The sequence below is a fragment of the Perissodus microlepis genome, chromosome 14 (genome assembly GCF_051167445.1).
Source record: "Perissodus microlepis isolate ML-2025 ecotype Zambia chromosome 14, ASM5116744v1, whole genome shotgun sequence".
Lineage (NCBI taxonomy): Eukaryota > Metazoa > Chordata > Actinopteri > Cichliformes > Cichlidae > Perissodus > Perissodus microlepis.
The window spans coordinates 23,753,706-23,761,331 of NC_140474.1; the positions used below are offsets into that span (position 1 = coordinate 23,753,706).

General features: G+C 48.9%; 1 long non-coding RNA gene across 1 annotated transcript; it reads left to right on the plus strand.

Annotated features, from left to right (window-relative positions):
* The first annotated feature begins 464 nt into the window (after nucleotides 1-464).
* On the plus strand, nucleotides 465-1,015 carry LOC146373970 (uncharacterized). The gene is made up of 2 exons (XR_014802240.1): nucleotides 465-718; nucleotides 984-1,015. It is a non-coding gene; the product is annotated as an uncharacterized LOC146373970 (long non-coding RNA).
* Nucleotides 1,016-7,626: the final 6,611 nt, after the last annotated feature.

Below are 7,626 nucleotides of genomic sequence, written 5' to 3' on the forward strand. Positions count from 1 at the left end.
GTTCAATACTGAACAAATTTAAACTTTTTAAAATTATACAAAATGCAAAACGCTTAGCCGTGTCTCTAATAAAACCGCTGTAACTTCAGAGGTAATGTTCATATGTTGATTAATGGTTTTCTTTCGTTTTTGATGTACTGCAGAATATTTTTTATAAAATCCCAGGCCAGGAAAATCGCCTTCATGTTTTTCTGTGTTTTATCTTCAGCTACTTTGACACAAAGGCATCTGCTGTGACGCTTACACCTGTGATAAAGTCTTGCGTGTGTCAGCTTCCTTTTTATTGATACAAAAATATGTAAATGTACTGATCTGAATCATAATATTTCTGACTGTCAAAATTTCCCAGATTTAAATTGAATCGAATCGAATCGAATTAAATCGAATCGTGGATCGAATCGATTCGGGACCTTGTGAATCGGAATTGAATCGATTCTAGAAATCAGTGACAATACCCAGTGTTAGAAAGCCCACTGTTTACACGTTATTTGCTTGGTTGAAGTGTTGTGGTTTGTTTATATAGTGTTTGCACTGTGGAAATTGATATGTCCTACGTCATTGAACTCACCATATCTATGCTGATGCTCCTTGAATGCACCACTCTGTGCCGTGTGCTGCTAGTCTGTCTTTGTAGCTGCTGATAGCCAGCATTGCTCCTTGTGTCCTCGCATCAGCATTTCGTGGGTTTTGGTTTATTGCTGTGTGTGAATGCCAGAAGGTGGGTTCTGCTTACATGATGTTGTGTATGTCAGATGCTATTGTATGTATTTGTTCCCTCGTGACTATGCTAATACGCTAATATGCTATGTAAGCTACTAAGCTAGTTAATGCTAATTATAAATCTGGTGTAATTATTGAAGTTGTTATAGATGTGAGTGTTGAATACAGTTCCTTGTGCTACCTCTGTGCTAGAATAATGTCTGGGCATGTTGAATGTTTTATGTGTGCTGTACTGATAGTTGCTTTATGTATCGTTACTACAGACCACAGCTGAATAAATCTCCCAAACCTGGAAGCTGCCTCCGTGTTCTTTAACTGGAACACACCCACCATACCCTGCCGCTCTAAATCAAATCAGCTAAACTCCCGGAGACAACATTCTCTCCATTTTATGGTCCTTCGAGCCGGAGTAGAGTACTGATTAAGGTATGGAACAGACAGATGTCCAGGCTGACTCAGCACCCCCACGTGTTTCGCAGAGAGAGAGATGGCCACCTGCTTACCTAACCGATTATGAGGTTTCAACACTCCCTCTTGAGGGACAAACTCAAACCAAGCAACCGGCTACTGCTTCCCAGTGTTCACATAGTGGTAAAACACGCTCATCCCAGAGGAGCTCCAGCTCCAGGTCCACAAGGGCATCACGCTCGTCGATAGGCAGATTCCCTTCCCACGCATTATCAGACCTGGAAACAGCCCAGCTCGAAGAGCGAGTAAAGCAGATGGAACTTGAGGAATTCCAACAGCACCTAGAAGAGGATCAACAAGTCGAATATGAATGTCAACGACTTCAAGCTCAAGCCAGAGAGGCCCAGCAGCTACAGGAAGAAGCCATTAGAACCCAAGAGTCATTGAACAGACAGCTGGAGAGGCGACGACAGCTAAAGAAGAGGGTAAACGAGTTGGAGAAAGCCAAGATGGTTACTTCTCTCCTTAAAGAGAAAGCGCAAGAACCCAGTGGTTCCAGAGTCTCACCATGCCCATTGGAGAATAGTAATTCGAGCACCCATGCAGCTCTACCGTCAGTCGGTCCCGTGGGTCAGCCTCCTGTACCGCTAGTCGCTCCACCCTCAGCACTTACCGTGATCCAGCCTCCAGCGCCCGTGGTAGCTCCACCGCCAGTAACCATGGCCTCGCATCGATTGCATTCTCAATGCATGCCCCAAGTGCTGCACCCAACTGTTCCAGCTGGACCTCGGTCAACTACCTTTGCACCTGATATCTCTTACCAGGCATCTACTCCATTCTCAGTTCAGCCATCGCAGTACGCTCGTGCAGCCTGCACCAACCCGGCCGAAGCAGAGTTATCTTGCACTCCCACCCGGACTAAGTCCGAGCTACATCAACTACCGACAGCTAATGCGTACCCTTTCCTCGCCACAGGTTATGGTATTCCCAAACCTATGATTCCCTCCTTTGAGAGTGGCCGTGAAAGTGACTTTGCCTTATTGAAAATGGCTCTTGACAACCTTTTGAACAGTCATCCACACCTGAATGAGCAGTATAAATATCAAGTGCTGCTTGGGCACCTACGGCTACCTAGTGCAATCCAGCTAGCTAAGGCATACATGCACGACCCAACGCCGTACACCATGGCCATGCACGCCCTGCAGGACAAGTATGGGCAACCCCGTCAGCTCGTCCAAAGTGAATTGAGCACAATTCTGAATGCTCCAGCTATCAAATTCGGCGATGCAGAAGCCTTTGACGCATTTGCCTTGTCTATCCAATCCCTAGTAGGGATGCTTAGGACACTGGAGGGCCAGAACGGCTTTGAGCTAAGATGTGGGTCTCATGTCGACCGGCTACTGAGTAAGATGCCACCCAGTTATCGCGATGGGTTTGTAGAGCATTGCTTGAACCAAGGCATTCTTTGGACAGGTACTGACCAAACCTATACCCTGCCTGATCTGAGTTCCTGGCTGCAGATGAAATCCCAAGCGAAGCGCATCGCAGGTAGAGCTGCTTCACTCTATAGTCCTGAAGCTTATAAGCCAACAAAGAAAGACCAGCGTCTTCCCAATAAACCAAAAGAGAAATCTACAGCCTTCTTCCTGACTTCCCGGGAAAACCCCGGCGCAGAAGGGAGTTCTTTCCGACCAAAGTCCTCATCCAGACCAAAACCATACTGGCCCCGCTGCGAGAATAAGGAGCATTTCCTGAACGCTTGTGTAGAGTTTAAGAAACTGACCACCGATCAGATGGTGAGGTGGTTAACTGATGAACAGCGGTGCTGGAAATGTGGAAGAACTCACCAGCCGGAGGTTTGCACCCTCAAACGACCTTGTAATACCTGCAGAGAGCAACACCTGACTGTACTGCATGATGCGGCCCAGCAGATCCAGAAGAGTGTGCTCATGATGACTGCTCCGACTACAACAGTGTACTTGGATAGGCCAAACCGTTCCCCCAAGGTGATGCTGAAGGTTGTAAAGGTCTTGCTGTGCAACAGGGACCAAACATTGGAGACTCATGCAATACTTGATGATGGCTCAGAACGAAGCATCATTTTACCACAAGCTGTTCGACGCTTAAACCTCACCCCAGAGCCTGAGACACTCACCCTGCGCACTGTCCACCAAGAGGTAGTGCAGCTTCATGGCGCCTCAGTCTCCTTCCAAGTGTCTTCCCCCTACAAACCTGGGGAGAAGTATCATATACTAAAGGCATTCACCGCCGATGCTCTTGGTCTCTCAGAACATTCCTATCCGGTGAGGATTCTCCAACGCCGCTATAAACACCTGCGTGACTTACCTCTACCTTTGGTAGACCATGTTCAACCTCTGCTGCTTATCGGCTCTGACATGCCTCATCTCCTGGCACCTACAGAACCAGTTCATCTGGGCCCGACAGGGGGACCCATCGCTGTCCACACCAAGCTTGGTTGGTCGCTCCAAGGTCCCATCAGTATCGACCAAACTCCTGCAACTGAGCAGAAGTGCCTGTTCACAACACCCGTTGTGCCAACCAGTGAGCTTTTCAGGAATGTTGAGCGTCTCTGGCAGATTGATACGCTGCCTTATGTGAGCGAGAAGCAGGTAACCCGATCGAAGCAAGATCAGCAAGCTCTGAACCTACTCCAGACATCCACCACCAGGGTCACGGTCGATGGGACACAGAGGTATGCCACACCACTGCTTCGTCGCGCCAACTCCGCCACGCTTCAAGCTCCTATGGAAGCAGTTTTGCCAAGTCTGCGCAGTACAGAGAGGAGACTTGTCAAAGACCCACAACGCGCTGAAGTATATTGTCAGGAGATTCAGAAGCTAGAGAAGTTGGGCTATGTAGCTGTGGTGCCACATGAGATAGCTAGAACCACTGCAGAATCCTGGTTTATACCTCACCACATGGTGCGACACAATGACAAGGACAGGATCGTCTTTAACTGCTCTTTCCAGTACGAAGGGAAGTCCCTCAACTCTATTCTCCTCCCTGGACCTGCCCTAGGTCCATCTTTGCTAGGAGTTCTTCTTCGGTTTCGACAGTATCCAGTTGCTGTGAGTGGCGACATCAAAGGTATGTTCCACCAGATACGCCTTTTGCCAGCAGACAAACCAGTGCTGCGCTTCCTCTGGCGGGACATGAAGAGGAATGAAGAGCCGAAGATCTATGAATGGCAAGTGCTACCATTTGGCACTACATGCAGTCCATGCTGTGCCATCTATGCACTGCAGCAGCACGTCCGGGACACTTGTAGGTCCAATCATGACCTCGTCGATTGTGTAGAGCAGTCGTTCTACGTGGATAACTGCCTCCGCAGCACTCACTCCCAAGAGGAAGCTAAGGCCCTAGTCGACAGTCTGCGCCAGCTGCTCCAGACCGGGGGGTTTGAGATACGTCAATGGGCCAGCAACATCCCTGCTGTCATTGAACATCTTCCATCCAATGTCAGATCTGAGAGTAGTGACCTATGGCTCTCTCAGTCTAGCACGGACCTTTGGGAGCCAACTCTGGGATTGACATGGGATTGCCTTCGTGACTCCTTCAAATACAGACATCGACTGGGGGAGAGAACCGAACCCACACTGAGGAACGTCTACAAAACACTTGCGTGTCAGTATGATCCGCTAGGTTATATAGTACCGTTCACCACACGGGCCAAGATTCTGGTACAGGATCTTTGGAAGGAGCAGCTCGGCTGGGACGACCCGATCCAGCCACCTAGCCTTCGTGACAGATGGCTTGCCTGGGAAGGGGAGATTCCTGATCTTATCCAAATGGAAATCCCCAGATGTTATGCACCAGCATCTGCTGATTTGTCTGCTTCGAACAGAGATCTTCACATCTTTTGCGACGCTTCCGAGAGAGCATATGGGTCTGTCGCTTACCTGCGGACAGAAACTGCTCAGAAGGAAGTCTATGTTGCCTTTGTAATGGCTAGATCCCGAGTGGCTCCAAAGAAACAGTTGTCCATGCCACGATTGGAGCTAAGTGCCGCTCTCACTGGTGCACAACTAGCTGGTCTCCTTCAAGCTGAGCTCACGCTGCTCATTCGAAGGGTTATTCTCTGGTCGGACTCTACTACCGTTCTCCACTGGATCAAGTCAGAATCTTGCAGCTATAAAGTTTTTGTGGGCACACGGGTGGCAGAGATCCAGAGTCTTACAGATGGGAGTACCTGGAGATATGTGGATAGCGCGAATAACCCTGCTGATGACATTACCCGGGGCAAGACCTTGAAGGAGCTGTCACGACCACACCGGTGGCACCAAGGCCCTGAGTTTTTACGTCGATCCGAGGAGCATTGGCCGACCAGCCCACCAGCATATCCAGAGCCAGAGGATGGTGAGCTGAAGAAATCATATTTCTGTGAACAGGTTAGGGTTAACTCCTGCCCTCAACTTCCTGAAATCAGCATGTTCTCTACCTGGAAGGATCTCATGAAGACAACAGCGCGGTCCCTACATGGGGCGGCTGACCCAAACTCAAGCTCGCACAGTGAAGCAGATGATTACATCAAAGCCGAGAAACTCCTCCTGATTAAGGCCAAGTCAGAGTCATTCCCAGATGAGGCTAAGGCACTCAGGTCTGGCAGACCATTGCCAACCAACAGCCGTTTGAACTCCTTATCACCCGAATATGATAAGGATACGGAACTCATCAGAGTTGGAGGAAGGTTACGAAGAGTTGAGCAGCTGGAGCTAGACACCATCCACCCGATCATACTAGACCCAAAACATCCTCTGACTAAGCTCATCATCCAGGATTTTGATGAGACCCTCCTTCATCCTGGACCAGAAAGAGTGTTGGCTGAACTACGTCGCCGGTTCTGGATCCTCCGGGGGAGGGAAGCAGTCAGACGGTATCAGAGAGACTGCAGGCAGTGTCAGGCTTGGCGTGCCAATCCTTCCATCCCAAAGATGGCAGATCTGCCACCAGCTCGTCTGCGTCTGTATAAACCACCCTTTTACTCGACTGGAGTTGATTGTTTTGGACCCTTTACTGTGAAAATTGGACGTCGAACAGAGAAGCGTTGGGGCATAGTCTTCAAGTGCATGACGACCCGTTGTGTGCATCTAGACCTTCTCGAGAGTCTTGACACTGACTCCTTTCTGATGTCGTTAAGGCGCTTTATTGCCAGAAGAGGCAAACCTTTTGAGCTCCTGTGTGACAACGGGACAAATTTTGTCGGTGGAGCTCGAGAGCTCCATGAGGCCTTTGAGACCATGGCGCCTCAGTTGAAGGAGCGTTTGGCAGAGCAGCAGATTGCTTTCCGTTTCAACCCCCCCAGTGCTCCTCACTTCGGTGGCGCCTGGGAGAGAGAGGTCAGGTCCGTGAAAACTGCTCTTAAGGTCGTACTCAAGGAGCAGACAGTCCCTGAAACTGTCCTTCGTACGGTCCTTGTGGAAGTGGAAGGCATCGTAAATGCTAAACCTCTCGGCTACGTCTCATCAGACATAGCAGATCCAGACCCCATCACACCTAACATCCTGCTGATGGGACGCTATGATGCATCACTCCCTCAAGTGGTTTACGATCCCAGTAACCTTATCGGGAGTCGCAGATGGAGACATAGTCAAGTTCTTGTCGACCATTTCTGGTCCCGATTCATCCGTCATTACCTGCCTAACCTGCAAGAGAGACAGAAGTGGCAGAAGGAGGCGGAGTGCCTCAAACCGGACCAAGTGGTGCTCATAGTTGATCCTCAGCTCCCAAGAGCTTTATGGCCTGTTGGTAAGGTAACGACTACTTACCCTGGAGCTGATGGACGCATCCGGACTGCTGCCGTTAAGGTCAAAGATCGAACGTATATTCGACCAGTAGCCCGTTTGGTCTCACTCCCTATGCTTGAAGATGATAAGGATCCACGTACCTGAGTGGCCTTTCTACCTTGGATTCGACTGTCTGTGCAGACAGTCGGGGGTGGCTGTGTTAGAAAGCCCACTGTTTACACGTTATTTGCTTGGTTGAAGTGTTGTGGTTTGTTTATATAGTGTTTGCACTGTGGAAATTGATATGTCCTACGTCATTGAACTCACCATATCTATGCTGATGCTCCTTGAATGCACCACTCTGTGCCGTGTGCTGCTAGTCTGTCTTTGTAGCTGCTGATAGCCAGCATTGCTCCTTGTGTCCTCGCATCAGCATTTCGTGGGTTTTGGTTTATTGCTGTGTGTGAATGCCAGAAGGTGGGTTCTGCTTACATGATGTTGTGTATGTCAGATGCTATTGTATGTATTTGTTCCCTCGTGACTATGCTAATACGCTAATATGCTATGTAAGCTACTAAGCTAGTTAATGCTAATTATAAATCTGGTGTAATTATTGAAGTTGTTATAGATGTGAGTGTTGAATACAGTTCCTTGTGCTACCTCTGTGCTAGAATAATGTCTGGGAATGTTGAATGTTTTATGTGTGCTGTACTGATAGTTGCTTTATGTATCGTTACTACAGACCACAGCTGAA